General features: G+C 45.1%; 40 non-coding genes across 40 annotated transcripts; 14 read left to right on the top strand and 26 right to left on the bottom strand.

Moving 5' to 3' along the window:
• Positions 1 to 501: 501 nt before the first annotated feature.
• Trnae-uuc lies at positions 502 to 573 on the bottom strand. Its single transcript has one exon. It is a non-coding gene; the product is annotated as a tRNA-Glu (tRNA).
• Positions 574 to 590: 17 nt separating this feature from the next.
• Positions 591 to 663, bottom strand: Trnaf-gaa. The gene has a single exon. It is a non-coding gene; the product is annotated as a tRNA-Phe (tRNA).
• Positions 664 to 815: 152 nt separating this feature from the next.
• On the top strand, positions 816 to 887 carry Trnap-agg. Its single transcript has one exon. It is a non-coding gene; the product is annotated as a tRNA-Pro (tRNA).
• Positions 888 to 1,405: 518 nt separating this feature from the next.
• Positions 1,406 to 1,477, bottom strand: Trnae-uuc. The gene has a single exon. It is a non-coding gene; the product is annotated as a tRNA-Glu (tRNA).
• Positions 1,478 to 1,494: 17 nt separating this feature from the next.
• Trnaf-gaa lies at positions 1,495 to 1,567 on the bottom strand. Its single transcript has one exon. It is a non-coding gene; the product is annotated as a tRNA-Phe (tRNA).
• A 152-nt stretch (positions 1,568 to 1,719) lies between these two features.
• On the top strand, positions 1,720 to 1,791 carry Trnap-agg. The gene has a single exon. It is a non-coding gene; the product is annotated as a tRNA-Pro (tRNA).
• A 518-nt stretch (positions 1,792 to 2,309) lies between these two features.
• Trnae-uuc lies at positions 2,310 to 2,381 on the bottom strand. The gene has a single exon. It is a non-coding gene; the product is annotated as a tRNA-Glu (tRNA).
• A 242-nt stretch (positions 2,382 to 2,623) lies between these two features.
• On the top strand, positions 2,624 to 2,695 carry Trnap-agg. The gene has a single exon. It is a non-coding gene; the product is annotated as a tRNA-Pro (tRNA).
• Positions 2,696 to 3,302: 607 nt separating this feature from the next.
• Trnaf-gaa lies at positions 3,303 to 3,375 on the bottom strand. The gene has a single exon. It is a non-coding gene; the product is annotated as a tRNA-Phe (tRNA).
• Positions 3,376 to 4,206: 831 nt separating this feature from the next.
• Positions 4,207 to 4,279, bottom strand: Trnaf-gaa. The gene has a single exon. It is a non-coding gene; the product is annotated as a tRNA-Phe (tRNA).
• Positions 4,280 to 4,431: 152 nt separating this feature from the next.
• Trnap-agg lies at positions 4,432 to 4,503 on the top strand. The gene has a single exon. It is a non-coding gene; the product is annotated as a tRNA-Pro (tRNA).
• A 61-nt stretch (positions 4,504 to 4,564) lies between these two features.
• Positions 4,565 to 4,637, top strand: Trnaa-agc. Its single transcript has one exon. It is a non-coding gene; the product is annotated as a tRNA-Ala (tRNA).
• Positions 4,638 to 5,021: 384 nt separating this feature from the next.
• Positions 5,022 to 5,093, bottom strand: Trnae-uuc. The gene has a single exon. It is a non-coding gene; the product is annotated as a tRNA-Glu (tRNA).
• Positions 5,094 to 5,335: 242 nt separating this feature from the next.
• On the top strand, positions 5,336 to 5,407 carry Trnap-agg. Its single transcript has one exon. It is a non-coding gene; the product is annotated as a tRNA-Pro (tRNA).
• A 518-nt stretch (positions 5,408 to 5,925) lies between these two features.
• Trnae-uuc lies at positions 5,926 to 5,997 on the bottom strand. Its single transcript has one exon. It is a non-coding gene; the product is annotated as a tRNA-Glu (tRNA).
• A 17-nt stretch (positions 5,998 to 6,014) lies between these two features.
• On the bottom strand, positions 6,015 to 6,087 carry Trnaf-gaa. The gene has a single exon. It is a non-coding gene; the product is annotated as a tRNA-Phe (tRNA).
• Positions 6,088 to 6,852: 765 nt separating this feature from the next.
• Trnae-uuc lies at positions 6,853 to 6,924 on the bottom strand. The gene has a single exon. It is a non-coding gene; the product is annotated as a tRNA-Glu (tRNA).
• Positions 6,925 to 6,941: 17 nt separating this feature from the next.
• Positions 6,942 to 7,014, bottom strand: Trnaf-gaa. Its single transcript has one exon. It is a non-coding gene; the product is annotated as a tRNA-Phe (tRNA).
• A 152-nt stretch (positions 7,015 to 7,166) lies between these two features.
• Positions 7,167 to 7,238, top strand: Trnap-agg. The gene has a single exon. It is a non-coding gene; the product is annotated as a tRNA-Pro (tRNA).
• Positions 7,239 to 7,756: 518 nt separating this feature from the next.
• Trnae-uuc lies at positions 7,757 to 7,828 on the bottom strand. Its single transcript has one exon. It is a non-coding gene; the product is annotated as a tRNA-Glu (tRNA).
• Positions 7,829 to 7,845: 17 nt separating this feature from the next.
• Trnaf-gaa lies at positions 7,846 to 7,918 on the bottom strand. Its single transcript has one exon. It is a non-coding gene; the product is annotated as a tRNA-Phe (tRNA).
• Positions 7,919 to 8,070: 152 nt separating this feature from the next.
• On the top strand, positions 8,071 to 8,142 carry Trnap-agg. Its single transcript has one exon. It is a non-coding gene; the product is annotated as a tRNA-Pro (tRNA).
• Positions 8,143 to 8,748: 606 nt separating this feature from the next.
• On the bottom strand, positions 8,749 to 8,821 carry Trnaf-gaa. Its single transcript has one exon. It is a non-coding gene; the product is annotated as a tRNA-Phe (tRNA).
• A 152-nt stretch (positions 8,822 to 8,973) lies between these two features.
• Positions 8,974 to 9,045, top strand: Trnap-agg. The gene has a single exon. It is a non-coding gene; the product is annotated as a tRNA-Pro (tRNA).
• A 518-nt stretch (positions 9,046 to 9,563) lies between these two features.
• Positions 9,564 to 9,635, bottom strand: Trnae-uuc. The gene has a single exon. It is a non-coding gene; the product is annotated as a tRNA-Glu (tRNA).
• A 17-nt stretch (positions 9,636 to 9,652) lies between these two features.
• Trnaf-gaa lies at positions 9,653 to 9,725 on the bottom strand. Its single transcript has one exon. It is a non-coding gene; the product is annotated as a tRNA-Phe (tRNA).
• A 742-nt stretch (positions 9,726 to 10,467) lies between these two features.
• Trnae-uuc lies at positions 10,468 to 10,539 on the bottom strand. The gene has a single exon. It is a non-coding gene; the product is annotated as a tRNA-Glu (tRNA).
• A 17-nt stretch (positions 10,540 to 10,556) lies between these two features.
• On the bottom strand, positions 10,557 to 10,629 carry Trnaf-gaa. The gene has a single exon. It is a non-coding gene; the product is annotated as a tRNA-Phe (tRNA).
• A 152-nt stretch (positions 10,630 to 10,781) lies between these two features.
• On the top strand, positions 10,782 to 10,853 carry Trnap-agg. Its single transcript has one exon. It is a non-coding gene; the product is annotated as a tRNA-Pro (tRNA).
• A 518-nt stretch (positions 10,854 to 11,371) lies between these two features.
• Trnae-uuc lies at positions 11,372 to 11,443 on the bottom strand. Its single transcript has one exon. It is a non-coding gene; the product is annotated as a tRNA-Glu (tRNA).
• A 17-nt stretch (positions 11,444 to 11,460) lies between these two features.
• Positions 11,461 to 11,533, bottom strand: Trnaf-gaa. Its single transcript has one exon. It is a non-coding gene; the product is annotated as a tRNA-Phe (tRNA).
• Positions 11,534 to 11,685: 152 nt separating this feature from the next.
• Positions 11,686 to 11,757, top strand: Trnap-agg. The gene has a single exon. It is a non-coding gene; the product is annotated as a tRNA-Pro (tRNA).
• Positions 11,758 to 12,275: 518 nt separating this feature from the next.
• Positions 12,276 to 12,347, bottom strand: Trnae-uuc. The gene has a single exon. It is a non-coding gene; the product is annotated as a tRNA-Glu (tRNA).
• A 17-nt stretch (positions 12,348 to 12,364) lies between these two features.
• On the bottom strand, positions 12,365 to 12,437 carry Trnaf-gaa. The gene has a single exon. It is a non-coding gene; the product is annotated as a tRNA-Phe (tRNA).
• A 152-nt stretch (positions 12,438 to 12,589) lies between these two features.
• Positions 12,590 to 12,661, top strand: Trnap-agg. The gene has a single exon. It is a non-coding gene; the product is annotated as a tRNA-Pro (tRNA).
• A 518-nt stretch (positions 12,662 to 13,179) lies between these two features.
• On the bottom strand, positions 13,180 to 13,251 carry Trnae-uuc. Its single transcript has one exon. It is a non-coding gene; the product is annotated as a tRNA-Glu (tRNA).
• A 17-nt stretch (positions 13,252 to 13,268) lies between these two features.
• Positions 13,269 to 13,341, bottom strand: Trnaf-gaa. The gene has a single exon. It is a non-coding gene; the product is annotated as a tRNA-Phe (tRNA).
• A 152-nt stretch (positions 13,342 to 13,493) lies between these two features.
• Trnap-agg lies at positions 13,494 to 13,565 on the top strand. Its single transcript has one exon. It is a non-coding gene; the product is annotated as a tRNA-Pro (tRNA).
• Positions 13,566 to 14,083: 518 nt separating this feature from the next.
• Trnae-uuc lies at positions 14,084 to 14,155 on the bottom strand. The gene has a single exon. It is a non-coding gene; the product is annotated as a tRNA-Glu (tRNA).
• Positions 14,156 to 14,397: 242 nt separating this feature from the next.
• Positions 14,398 to 14,469, top strand: Trnap-agg. Its single transcript has one exon. It is a non-coding gene; the product is annotated as a tRNA-Pro (tRNA).
• The last annotated feature ends 405 nt before the right edge of the window (positions 14,470 to 14,874 follow it).

Here is a 14,874-nt window from a genome sequence, read left to right as displayed (position 1 = left end):
TTTTATTATTGTTGTCTATAATCACTTCAAGTGTTGCATTTCATGGGGATGTAGCTCAGATGGTAGAGCGCTCGCTTAGCATGCGAGAAGTACGGGGATCGATACCCTGCATCTCCAGTACCACATGTTTTGCCTAGCATTGCACAATTGCAGACTCTTTACGCCTCATAATGATCAGATGTGACCGTTTTTGCCTGGGACATTACGGGAAATCATCGATACCGACGCTTTGATCTTTTCCAATAATGCAATCTTTTTCGAAATACTGATTTTGACTCTCCCAAATACTACTAGATGGCAGGTACGAAAACTGCCACGCCGTCTGTTGCCTTCCACCCTACCGGGACCAACTCCAGAGGAACTTCCGCACCCCACACGGACCAACATCAAATTGGGATTATCTTTGCTGATTTCCAACTTGTTACTGTAACACCGGAAATATCCGCAAATAAACGAAAAGAATTGAAACAATAGAATTCCTGAATAAAAAGTATCTCTCCGTTCCCATACCGGGAATCGAACCCGAGCCTCCTGGGTGAAAGCCAGGTATCCTAGCCACTAGACCATATGGGATTTTGAACGAAGATTCCTGCCGAAACCCGGGATCGAACCAGGGACCTTTAGATCTTCAGTCTAACGCTCTCCCAACTGAGCTATTTCGGCACATTCAAAATGTAAATCAAACAAGAATAGTCCGGGTGACGGCCAATCTTTTTCGTCACAGCTACAAAGTGAACCCAATCGCATAACTCAAAAGACAAGCAATTCACTTTAGACATAGACGCTCGAAACACATTTTGACACTCTTTGAACACGGCTCATTGGTCTAGTCGTATGATTCTCGCTTAGGGTGCGAGAGGTCCCGGGTTCGATTCCCGGATGAGCCCTAGAAGATCCATTCTGATTTTATTATTGTTGTCTATAATCACTTAAAGTGTTACATTTCATGGGGATGTAGCTCAGATGGTAGAGCGCTCGCTTAGCATGCGAGAAGTACGGGGATCGATACCCTGCATCTCCAGTACCACATGTTTTGCCTAGCATTGCACAATTGCAGACTCTTTACGCCTCATAATGATCAGATGTGACCGTTTTTGCCTGGGACATTACGGGAAATCATCGATACCGACGCTTTGATCTTTTCCAATAATGCAATCTTTTTCGAAATACTGATTTTGACTCTCCCAAATACTACTAGATGGCAGGTACGAAAACTGCCACGCCGTCTGTTGCCTTCCACCCTACCGGGACCAACTCCAGAGGAACTTCCGCACCCCACACGGACCAACATCAAATTGGGATTATCTTTGCTGATTTCCAACTTGTTACTGTAACACCGGAAATATCCGCAAATAAACGAAAAGAATTGAAACAATAGAATTCCTGAATAAAACGTATCTCTCCGTTCCCATACCGGGAATCGAACCCGAGCCTCCTGGGTGAAAGCCAGGTATCCTAGCCACTAGACCATATGGGATTTTGAACGAAGATTCCTGCCGAAACCCGGGATCGAACCAGGGACCTTTAGATCTTCAGTCTAACGCTCTCCCAACTGAGCTATTTCGGCACATTCAAAATGTAAATCAAACAAGAATAGTCCGGGAGACGGCCAATCTTTTTCGTCACAGCTACAAAGTGAACCCAATCGCATAACTCAAAAGACAAGCAATTCACTTTAGACATAGACGCTCGAAACACATTTTGACACTCTTTGAACACGGCTCATTGGTCTAGTCGTATGATTCTCGCTTAGGGTGCGAGAGGTCCCGGGTTCGATTCCCGGATGAGCCCTAGAAGATCCATTCTGATTTTATTATTGTTGTCTATAATCACTTCAAGTGTTGCATTTCATGGGGATGTAGCTCAGATGGTAGAGCGCTCGCTTAGCATGCGAGAAGTACGGGGATCGATACCCTGCATCTCCAGTACCACATGTTTTGCCTAGCATTGCACAATTGCAGACTCTTTACGCCTCATAATGATCAGATGTGACCGTTTTTGCCTGGGACATTACGGGAAATCATCGATACCGACGCTTTGATCTTTTCCAATAATGCAATCTTTTTCGAAATACTGATTTTGACTCTCCCAAATACTACTAGATGGCAGGTACGAAAACTGCCACGCCGTCTGTTGCCTTCCACCCTACCGGGACCAACTCCAGAGGAACTTCCGCACCCCACACGGACCAACATCAAATTGGGATTATCTTTGCTGATTTCCAACTTGTTACTGTAACACCGGAAATATCCGCAAATAAACGAAAAGAATTGAAACAATAGAATTCCTGAATAAAACGTATCTCTCCGTTCCCATACCGGGAATCGAACCCGAGCCTCCTGGGTGAAAGCCAGGTATCCTAGCCACTAGACCATATGGGATTTTGAACGAAGATTCCTACCGAAACCCGGGATCGAACCAGGGACCTTTAGATCTTCAGTCTAACGCTCTCCCAACTGAGCTATTTCGGCACATTCAAAATGTAAATCAAACAAGAATAGTCCGGGTGACGGCCAATCTTTTTCGTCACAGCTACAAAGTGAACCCAATCGCATAACTCAAAAGACAAGCAATTCACTTTAGACATAGACGCTCGAAACACATTTTGACACTCTTTGAACACGGCTCATTGGTCTAGTCGTATGATTCTCGCTTAGGGTGCGAGAGGTCCCGGGTTCGATTCCCGGATGAGCCCTAGAAGATCCATTCTGATTTTATTATTGTTGTCTATAATCACTTCAAGTGTTGCATTTCATGGGGATGTAGCTCAGATGGTAGAGCGCTCGCTTAGCATGCGAGAAGTACGGGGATCGATACCCTGCATCTCCAGTACCACATGTTTTGCCTAGCATTGCACAATTGCAGACTCTTTACGCCTCATAATGATCAGATGTGACCGTTTTTGCCTGGGACATTACGGGAAATCATCGATACCGACGCTTTGATCTTTTCCAATAATGCAATCTTTTTCGAAATACTGATTTTGACTCTCCCAAATACTACTAGATGGCAGGTACGAAAACTGCCACGCCGTCTGTTGCCTTCCACCCTACCGGGACCAACTCCAGAGGAACTTCCGCACCCCACACGGACCAACATCAAATTGGGATTATCTTTGCTGATTTCCAACTTGTTACTGTAACACCGGAAATATCCGCAAATAAACGAAAAGAATTGAAACAATAGAATTCCTGAATAAAACGTATCTCTCCGTTCCCATACCAGGAATCGAACCCGAGCCTCCTGGGTGAAAGACAGGTATCCTAGCCACTAGACCATATAGGATTTTGAACGAAGATTCCTGCCGAAACCCGGGATCGAACCAGGGACCTTTAGATCTTCAGTCTAACGCTCTCCCAACTGAGCTATTTCGGCACATTCAAAATGTAAATCAAACAAGAATAGTCCGGGTGACGGCCAATCTTTTTCGTCACAGCTACAAAGTGAACCCAATCGCATAACTCAAAAGACAAGCAATTCACTTTAGACATAGACGCTCGAAACACATTTTGACACTCTTTGAACACGTCTCATTGGTCTAGTCGTATGATTCTCGCTTAGGGTGCGAGAGGTCCCGGGTTCGATTCCCGGATGAGCCCTAGAAGATCCATTCTGATTTTATTATTGTTGTCTATAATCACTTCAAGTGTTGCATTTCATGGGGATGTAGCTCAGATGGTAGAGCGCTCGCTTAGCATGCGAGAAGTACGGGGATCGATACCCTGCATCTCCAGTACCACATGTTTTGCCTAGCATTGCACAATTGCAGACTCTTTACGCCTCATAATGATCAGATGTGACCGTTTTTGCCTGGGACATTACGGGAAATCATCGATACCGACGCTTTGATCTTTTCCAATAATGCAATCTTTTTCGAAATACTGATTTTGACTCTCCCAAATACTACTAGATGGCAGGTACGAAAACTGCCACGCCGTCTGTTGCCTTCCACCCTACCGGGACCAACTCCAGAGGAACTTCCGCACCCCACACGGACCAACATCAAATTGGGATTATCTTTGCTGATTTCCAACTTTTTACTGTAACACCGGAAATATCCGCAAATAAACGAAAAGAATTGAAACAATAGAATTCCTGAATAAAACGTATCTCTCCGTTACCATACCGGGAATCGAACCCGAGCCTCCTGGGTGAAAGCCAGGTATCCTAGCCACTAGACTATATGGGATTTTGAACGAAGATTCCTGCCGAAACCCGGGATCGAACCAGGGACCTTTAGATCTTCAGTCTAACGCTCTCCCAACTGAGCTATTTCGGCACATTCAAAATGTAAATCAAACAAGAATAGTCCGGGTGACGGCCAATCTTTTTCGTCACAGCTACAAAGTGAACCCAATCGCATAACTCAAAAGACAAGCAATTCACTTTAGACATAGACGCTCGAAACACATTTTGACACTCTTTGAACACGGCTCATTGGTCTAGTCGTATGATTCTCGCTTAGGGTGCGAGAGGTCCCGGGTTCGATTCCCGGATGAGCCCTAGAAGATCCATTCTGATTTTATTATTGTTGTCTATAATCACTTCAAGTGTTGCATTTCATGGGGATGTAGCTCAGATGGTAGAGCGCTCGCTTAGCATGCGAGAAGTCCGGGGATCGATACCCTGCATCTCCAGTACCACATGTTTTGCCTAGCATTGCACAATTGCAGACTCTTTACGCCTCATAATGATCAGATGTGACCGTTTTTGCCTGGGACATTACGGGAAATCATCGATACCGACGCTTTGATCTTTTCCAATAATGCAATATTTTTCGAAATACTGATTTTGACTCTCCCAAATACTACTAGATGGCAGGTACGAAAACTGCCACGCCGTCTGTTGCCTTCCACCCTACCGGGACCAACTCCAGAGGAACTTCCGCACCCCACACGGACCAACATCAAATTGGGATTATCTTTGCTGATTTCCAACTTGTTACTGTAACACCGGAAATATCCGCAAATAAACGAAAAGAATTGAAACAATAGAATTCCTGAATAAAACGTATCTCTCCGTTCCCATACCGGGAATCGAACCCGAGCCTCCTGGGTGAAAGCCAGGTATCCTAGCCACTAGACCATATGGGATTTTGAACGAAGATTCCTACCGAAACCCGGGATCGAACCAGGGACCTTTAGATCTTCAGTCTAACGCTCTCCCAACTGAGCTATTTCGGCACATTCAAAATGTAAATCAAACAAGAATAGTCCGGGTGACGGCCAATCTTTTTCGTCACAGCTACAAAGTGAACCCAATCGCATAACTCAAAAGACAAGCAATTCACTTTAGACATAGACGCTCGAAACACATTTTGACACTCTTTGAACACGGCTCATTGGTCTAGTCGTATGATTCTCGCTTAGGGTGCGAGAGGTCCCGGGTTCGATTCCCGGATGAGCCCTAGAAGATCCATTCTGATTTTATTATTGTTGTCTATAATCACTTCAAGTGTTGCATTTCATGGGGATGTAGCTCAGATGGTAGAGCGCTCGCTTAGCATGCGAGAAGTACGGGGATCGATACCCTGCATCTCCAGTACCACATGTTTTGCCTAGCATTGCACAATTGCAGACTCTTTACGCCTCATAATGATCAGATGTGACCGTTTTTGCCTGGGACATTACGGGAAATCATCGATACCGACGCTTTGATCTTTTCCAATAATGCAATCTTTTTCGAAATACTGATTTTGACTCTCCCAAATACTACTAGATGGCAGGTACGAAAACTGCCACGCCGTCTGTTGCCTTCCACCCTACCGGGACCAACTCCAGAGGAACTTCCGCACCCCACACGGACCAACATCAAATTGGGATTATCTTTGCTGATTTCCAACTTGTTACTGTAACACCGGAAATATCCGCAAATAAACGAAAAGAATTGAAACAATAGAATTCCTGAATAAAACGTATCTCTCCGTTCCCATACCGGGAATCGAACCCGAGCCTCCTGGGTGAAAGCCAGGTATCCTAGCCACTAGACCATATGGGATTTTGAAAGAAGATTCCTGCCGAAACCTGGGATCGAACCAGGGACCTTTAGATCTTCAGTCTAACGCTCTCCCAACTGAGCTATTTCGGCACATTCAAAATGTAAATCAAACAAGAATAGTCCGGGTGACGGCCAATCTTTTTCGTCACAGCTACAAAGTGAACCCAATCGCATAACTCAAAAGACAAGCAATTAACTTTAGACATAGACGCTCGAAACACATTTTGACACTCTTTGAACACGGCTCATTGGTCTAGTCGTATGATTCTCGCTTGGGGGGGGGGGGGGGGGAGGTGCGAGGGTGCGAGAGGTCCCGGGTTCGATTCCCGGATGAGCCCTAGAAGATCCATTCTGATTTTATTATTGTTGTCTATAATCACTTCAAGTGTTGCATTTATGGGGATGTAGCTCAGATGGTAGAGCGCTCGCTTAGCATGCGAGAAGTACGGGGATCGATACCCTGCATCTCCAGTACCACATGTTTTGCCTAGCATTGCACAATTGCAGACTCTTTACGCCTCATAATGATCAGATGTGACCGTTTTTGCCTGGGACATTACGGGAAATCATCGATACCGACGCTTTGATCTTTTCCAATAATGCAATCTTTTTCGAAATACTGATTTTGACTCTCCCAAATACTACTAGATGGCAGGTACGAAAACTGCCACGCCGTCTGTTGCCTTCCACCCTACCGGGACCAACTCCAGAGGAACTTCCGCACCCCACACGGACCAACATCAAATTGGGATTATCTTTGCTGATTTCCAACTTGTTACTGTAACACCGGAAATATCCGCAAATAAACGAAAAGAATTGAAACAATAGAATTCCTGAATAAAACGTATCTCTCCATTCCCATATCGGGAATCGAACCCGAGCCTCCTGGGTGAAAGCCAGGTATCCTAGCCACTAGACCATATGGGATTTTGAACGAAGATTCCTGCCGAAACCCGGGATCGAACCAGGGACCTTTAGATCTTCAGTCTAACGCTCTCCCAACTGAGCTATTTCGGCACATTCAAAATGTAAATCAAACAAGAATATTCCGGGTGACGGCCAATCTTTTTCGTCACAGCTACAAAGTGAACCCAATCGCATAACTCAAAAGACAAGCAATTCACTTTAGACATAGACGCTCGAAACACATTTTGACACTCTTTGAACACGGCTCATTGGTCTAGTCGTATGATTCTCGCTTAGGGTGCGAGAGGTCCCGGGTTCGATTCCCGGATGAGCCCTAGAAGATCCATTCTGATTTTATTATTGTTGTCTATAATCACTTCAAGTGTTGCATTTCATGGGGATGTAGCTCAGATGGTAGAGCGCTCGCTTAGCATGCGAGAAGTACGGGGATCGATACCCTGCATCTCCAGTACCACATGTTTTGCCTAGCATTGCACAATTGCAGACTCTTTACGCCTCATAATGATCAGATGTGACCGTTTTTGCCTGGGACATTACGGGAAATCATCGATACCGACGCTTTGATCTTTTCCAATAATGCAATCTTTTTCGAAATACTGATTTTGACTCTCCCAAATACTACTAGATGGCAGGTACGAAAACTGCCACGCCGTCTGTTGCCTTCCACCCTACCGGGACCAACTCCAGAGGAACTTCCGCACCCCACACGGACCAACATCAAATTGGGATTATCTTTGCTGATTTCCAACTTGTTACTGTAACACCGGAAATATCCGCAAATAAACGAAAAGAATTGAAACAATAGAATTCCTGAATAAAACGTATCTCTCCGTTCCCATACCGGGAATCGAACCCGAGCCTCCTGGGTGAAAGCCAGGTATCCTAGCCACTAGACCATATGGGATTTTGAACGAAGATTACTGCCGAAACCTGGGATCGAACCAGGGACCTTTAGATCTTCAGTCTAACGCTCTCCCAACTGAGCTATTTCGGCACATTCAAAATGTAAATCAAACAAGAATAGTCCGGGTGACGGCCAATCTTTTTCGTTACAGCTACAAAGTGAACCCAATCGCATAACTCAAAAGACAAGCAATTCACTTTAGACATAGACGCTTGAAACACATTTTGACACTCTTTGAACACGGCTCATTGGTCTAGTCGTATGATTCTCGCTTAGGGTGCGAGAGGTCCCGGGTTCGATTCCCGGATGAGCCCTAGAAGATCCATTCTGATTTTATTATTGTTGTCTATAATCACTTCAAGTGTTGCATTTATGGGGATGTAGCTCAGATGGTAGAGCGCTCGCTTAGCATGCGAGAAGTACGGGGATCGATACCCTGCATCTCCAGTACCACATGTTTTGCCTAGCATTGCACAATTGCAGACTCTTTACGCCTCATAATGATCAGATGTGACCGTTTTTGCCTGGGACATTACGGGAAATCATCGATACCGACGCTTTGATCTTTTCCAATAATGCAATCTTTTTCGAAATACTGATTTTGACTCTCCCAAATACTACTAGATGGCAGGTACGAAAACTGCCACGCCGTCTGTTGCCTTCCACCCTACCGGGACCAACTCCAGAGGAACTTCCGCACCCCACACGGACCAACATCAAATTGGGATTATCTTTGCTGATTTCCAACTTGTTACTGTAACACCGGAAATATCCGCAAATAAACGAAAAGAATTGAAACAATAGAATTCCTGAATAAAACGTATCTCTCCGTTCCCATACCAGGAATCGAACCCGAGCCTCCTGGGTGAAAGACAGGTATCCTAGCCACTAGACCATATGGGATTTTGAACGAAGATTCCTGCCGAAACCCGGGATCGAACCAGGGACCTTTAGATCTTCAGTCTAACGCTCTCCCAACTGAGCTATTTCGGCACATTCAAAATGTAAATCAAACAAGAATAGTCCGGGTGACGGCCAATCTTTTTCGTCACAGCTACAAAGTGAACCCAATCGCATAACTCAAAAGACAAGCAATTCACTTTAGACATAGACGCTCGAAACACATTTTGACACTCTTTGAACACGGCTCATTGGTCTAGTCGTATGATTCTCGCTTAGGGTGCGAGAGGTCCCGGGTTCGATTCCCGGATGAGCCCTAGAAGATCCATTCTGATTTTATTATTGTTGTCTATAATCACTTCAAGTGTTGCATTTCATGGGGATGTAGCTCAGATGGTAGAGCGCTCGCTTAGCATGCGAGAAGTACGGGGATCGATACCCTGCATCTCCAGTACCACATGTTTTGCCTAGCATTGCACAATTGCAGACTCTTTACGCCTCATAATGATCAGATGTGACCGTTTTTGCCTGGGACATTACGGGAAATCATCGATACCGACGCTTTGATCTTTTCCAATAATGCAATCTTTTTCGAAATACTGATTTTGACTCTCCCAAATACTACTAGATGGCAGGTACGAAAACTGCCACGCCGTCTGTTGCCTTCCACCCTACCGGGACCAACTCCAGAGGAACTTCCGCACCCCACACGGACCAACATCAAATTGGGATTATCTTTGCTGATTTCCAACTTGTTACTGTAACACCGGAAATATCCGCAAATAAACGAAAAGAATTGAAACAATAGAATTCCTGAATAAAACGTATCTCTCCGTTCCCATACCGGGAATCGAACCCGAGCCTCCTGGGTGAAAGCCAGGTATCCTAGCCACTAGACCATATGGGATTTTGAACGAAGATTACTGCCGAAACCTGGGATCGAACCAGGGACCTTTAGATCTTCAGTCTAACGCTCTCCCAACTGAGCTATTTCGGCACATTCAAAATGTAAATCAAACAAGAATAGTCCGGGTGACGGCCAATCTTTTTCGTTACAGCTACAAAGTGAACCCAATCGCATAACTCAAAAGACAAGCAATTCACTTTAGACATAGACGCTTGAAACACATTTTGACACTCTTTGAACACGGCTCATTGGTCTAGTCGTATGATTCTCGCTTAGGGTGCGAGAGGTCCCGGGTTCTATTCCCGGATGAGCCCTAGAAGATCCATTCTGATTTTATTATTGTTGTCTATAATCACTTCAAGTGTTGCATTTCATGGGGATGTAGCTCAGATGGTAGAGCGCTCGCTTAGCATGCGAGAAGTACGGGGATCGATACCCTGCATCTCCAGTACCACATGTTTTGCCTAGCATTGCACAATTGCAGACTCTTTACGCCTCATAATGATCAGATGTGACCGTTTTTGCCTGGGACATTACGGGAAATCATCGATACCGACGCTTTGATCTTTTCCAATAATGCAATCTTTTTCGAAATACTGATTTTGACTCTCCCAAATACTACTAGATGGCAGGTACGAAAACTGCCACGCCGTCTGTTGCCTTCCACCCTACCGGGACCAACTCCAGAGGAACTTCCGCACCCCACACGGACCAACATCAAATTGGGATTATCTTTGCTGATTTCCAACTTGTTACTGTAACACCGGAAATATCCGCAAATAAACGAAAAGAATTGAAACAATAGAATTCCTGAATAAAAAGTATCTCTCCGTTCCCATACCGGGAATCGAACCCGAGCCTCCTGGGTGAAAGCCAGGTATCCTAGCCACTAGACCATATGGGATTTTGAACGAAGATTCCTGCCGAAACCCGGGATCGAACCAGGGACCTTTAGATCTTCAGTCTAACGCTCTCCCAACTGAGCTATTTCGGCACATTCAAAATGTAAATCAAACAAGAATAGTCCGGGTGACGGCCAATCTTTTTCGTCACAGCTACAAAGTGAACCCAATCGCATAACTCAAAAGACAAGCAATTCACTTTAGACATAGACGCTCGAAACACATTTTGACACTCTTTGAACACGGCTCATTGGTCTAGTCGTATGATTCTCGCTTAGGGTGCGAGAGGTCCCGGGTTCGATTCCCGGATGAGCCCTAGAAGATCCATTCTGATTTTATTATTGTTGTCTATAATCACTTCAAGTGTTGCATTTCATGGGGATGTAGCTCAGATGGTAGAGCGCTCGCTTAGCATGCGAGAAGTACGGGGATCGATACCCTGCATCTCCAGTACCACATGTTTTGCCTAGCATTGCACAATTGCAGACTCTTTACGCCTCATAATGATCAGATGTGACCGTTTTTGCCTGGGACATTACGGGAAATCATCGATACCGACGCTTTGATCTTTTCCAATAATGCAATCTTTTTCGAAATACTGATTTTGACTCTCCCAAATACTACTAGATGGCAGGTACGAAAACTGCCACGCCGTCTGTTGCCTTCCACCCTACCGGGACCAACTCCAGAGGAACTTCCGCACCCCACACGGACCAACATCAAATTGGGATTATCTTTGCTGATTTCCAACTTGTTACTGTAACACCGGAAATATCCGCAAATAAACGAAAAGAATTGAAACAATAGAATTCCTGAATAAAACGTATCTCTCCGTTCCCATACCGGGAATCGAACCCGAGCCTCCTGGGTGAAAGCCAGGTATCCTAGCCACTAGACCATATGGGATTTTGAACGAAGATTCCTGCCGAAACCCGGGATCGAACCAGGGACCTTTAGATCTTCAGTCTAACGCTCTCCCAACTGAGCTATTTCGGCACATTCAAAATGTAAATCAAACAAGAATAGTCCGGGTGACGGCCAATCTTTTTCGTCACAGCTACAAAGTGAACCCAATCGCATAACTCAAAAGACAAGCAATTCACTTTAGACATAGACGCTCGAAACACATTTTGACACTCTTTGAACACGGCTCATTGGTCTAGTCGTATGATTCTCGCTTAGGGTGCGAGAGGTCCCGGGTTCGATTCCCGGATGAGCCCTAGAAGATCCATTCTGATTTTATTATTGTTGTCTATAATCACTTCAAGTGTTGCATTTCATGGGGATGTAGCTCAGATGGTAGAGCGCTCGCTTAGCATGCGAGAAGTACGGGGATCGATACCCTGCATCTCCAGTACCACATGTTTTGCCTAGCATTGCACAATTGCAGACTCTTTACGCCTCATAATGATCAGATGTGACCGTTTTTGCCTGGGACATTACGGGAAATCATCGATACCGACGCTTTGATCTTTTCCAATAATGCAATCTTTTTCGAAATACTGATTTTGACTCTCCCAAATACTACTAGATGGCAGGTACGAAAACTGCCACGCCGTCTGTTGCCTTCCACCCTACCGGGACCAACTCCAGAGGAACTTCCGCACCCCACACGGACCAACATCAAATTGGGATTATCTTTGCTGATTTCCAACTTGTTACTGTAACACCGGAAATATCCGCAAATAAACGAAAAGAATTGAAACAATAGAATTCCTGAATAAAACGTATCTCTCCGTTCCCATACCGGGAATCGAACCCGAGCCTCCTGGGTGAAAGCCAGGTATCCTAGCCACTAGACCATATGGGATTTTGAACGAAGATTACTGCCGAAACCTGGGATCGAACCAGGGACCTTTAGATCTTCAGTCTAACGCTCTCCCAACTGAGCTATTTCGGCACATTCAAAATGTAAATCAAACAAGAATAGTCCGGGTGACGGCCAATCTTTTTCGTTACAGCTACAAAGTGAACCCAATCGCATAACTCAAAAGACAAGCAATTCACTTTAGACATAGACGCTTGAAACACATTTTGACACTCTTTGAACACGGCTCATTGGTCTAGTCGTATGATTCTCGCTTAGGGTGCGAGAGGTCCCGGGTTCGATTCCCGGATGAGCCCTAGAAGATCCATTCTGATTTTATTATTGTTGTCTATAATCACTTCAAGTGTTGCATTTCATGGGGATGTAGCTCAGATGGTAGAGCGCTCGCTTAGCATGCGAGAAGTACGGGGATCGATACCCTGCATCTCCAGTACCACATGTTTTGCCTAGCATTGCACAATTGCAGACTCTTTACGCCTCATAATGATCAGATGTGACCGTTTTTGCCTGGGACATTACGGGAAATCATCGATACCGACGCTTTGATCTTTTCCAATAATGCAATCTTTTTCGAAATACTGATTTTGACTCTCCCAAATACTACTAGATGGCAGGTACGAAAACTGCCACGCCGTCTGTTGCCTTCCACCCTACCGGGACCAACTCCAGAGGAACTTCCGCACCCCACACGGACCAACATCAAATTGGGATTATCTTTGCTGATTTCCAACTTGTTACTGTAACACCGGAAATATCCGCAAATAAACGAAAAGAATTGAAACAATAGAATTCCTGAATAAAAAGTATCTCTCCGTTCCCATACCGGGAATCGAACCCGAGCCTCCTGGGTGAAAGCCAGGTATCCTAGCCACTAGACCATATGGGATTTTGAACGAAGATTCCTGCCGAAACCCGGGATCGAACCAGGGACCTTTAGATCTTCAGTCTAACGCTCTCCCAACTGAGCTATTTCGGCACATTCAAAATGTAAATCAAACAAGAATAGTCCGGGTGACGGCCAATCTTTTTCGTCACAGCTACAAAGTGAACCCAATCGCATAACTCAAAAGACAAGCAATTCACTTTAGACATAGACGCTCGAAACACATTTTGACACTCTTTGAACACGGCTCATTGGTCTAGTCGTATGATTCTCGCTTAGGGTGCGAGAGGTCCCGGGTTCGATTCCCGGATGAGCCCTAGAAGATCCATTCTGATTTTATTATTGTTGTCTATAATCACTTCAAGTGTTGCATTTCATGGGGATGTAGCTCAGATGGTAGAGCGCTCGCTTAGCATGCGAGAAGTACGGGGATCGATACCCTGCATCTCCAGTACCACATGTTTTGCCTAGCATTGCACAATTGCAGACTCTTTACGCCTCATAATGATCAGATGTGACCGTTTTTGCCTGGGACATTACGGGAAATCATCGATACCGACGCTTTGATCTTTTCCAATAATGCAATCTTTTTCGAAATACTGATTTTGACTCTCCCAAATACTACTAGATGGCAGGTACGAAAACTGCCACGCCGTCTGTTGCCTTCCACCCTACCGGGACCAACTCCAGAGGAACTTCCGCACCCCACACGGACCAACATCAAATTGGGATTATCTTTGCTGATTTCCAACTTGTTACTGTAACACCGGAAATATCCGCAAATAAACGAAAAGAATTGAAACAATAGAATTCCTGAATAAAACGTATCTCTCCGTTCCCATACCGGGAATCGAACCCGAGCCTCCTGGGTGAAAGCCAGGTATCCTAGCCACTAGACCATATGGGATTTTGAACGAAGATTCCTGCCGAAACCGGGGATCGAACCAGGGACCTTTAGATCTTCAGTCTAACGCTCTCCCAACTGAGCTATTTCGGCACATTCAAAATGTAAATCAAACAAGAATAGTCCGGGTGACGGCCAATCTTTTTCGTCACAGCTACAAAGTGAACCCAATCGCATAACTCAAAAGACAAGCAATTCACTTTAGACATAGACGCTCGAAACACATTTTGACACTCTTTGAACACGGCTCATTGGTCTAGTCGTATGATTCTCGCTTAGGGTGCGAGAGGTCCCGGGTTCGATTCCCGGATGAGCCCTAGAAGATCCATTCTGATTTTATTATTGTTGTCTATAATCACTTCAAGTGTTGCATTTCATGGGGATGTAGCTCAGATGGTAGAGCGCTCGCTTAGCATGCGAGAAGTACGGGGATCGATACCCTGCATCTCCAGTACCACATGTTTTGCCTAGCATTGCACAATTGCAGACTCTTTACGCCTCATAATGATCAGATGTGACCGTTTTTGCCTGGGACATTACGGGAAATCATCGATACCGACGCTTTGATCTTTTCCAATAATGCAATCTTTTTCGAAATACTGATTTTGACTCTCCCAAATACTACTAGATGGCAGGTACGAAAACTGCCACGCCGTCTGTTGCCTTCCACCCTACCGGGACCAACTCCAGAGGAACTTCGGCACCCCACACGGACCAACATC

The sequence above is a fragment of the Daphnia pulicaria genome, chromosome 7, assembly GCF_021234035.1.
Source record: "Daphnia pulicaria isolate SC F1-1A chromosome 7, SC_F0-13Bv2, whole genome shotgun sequence".
Taxonomy (NCBI): domain Eukaryota; kingdom Metazoa; phylum Arthropoda; class Branchiopoda; order Diplostraca; family Daphniidae; genus Daphnia; species Daphnia pulicaria.
This window is presented reverse-complemented; position numbering and strand designations above follow the sequence as displayed.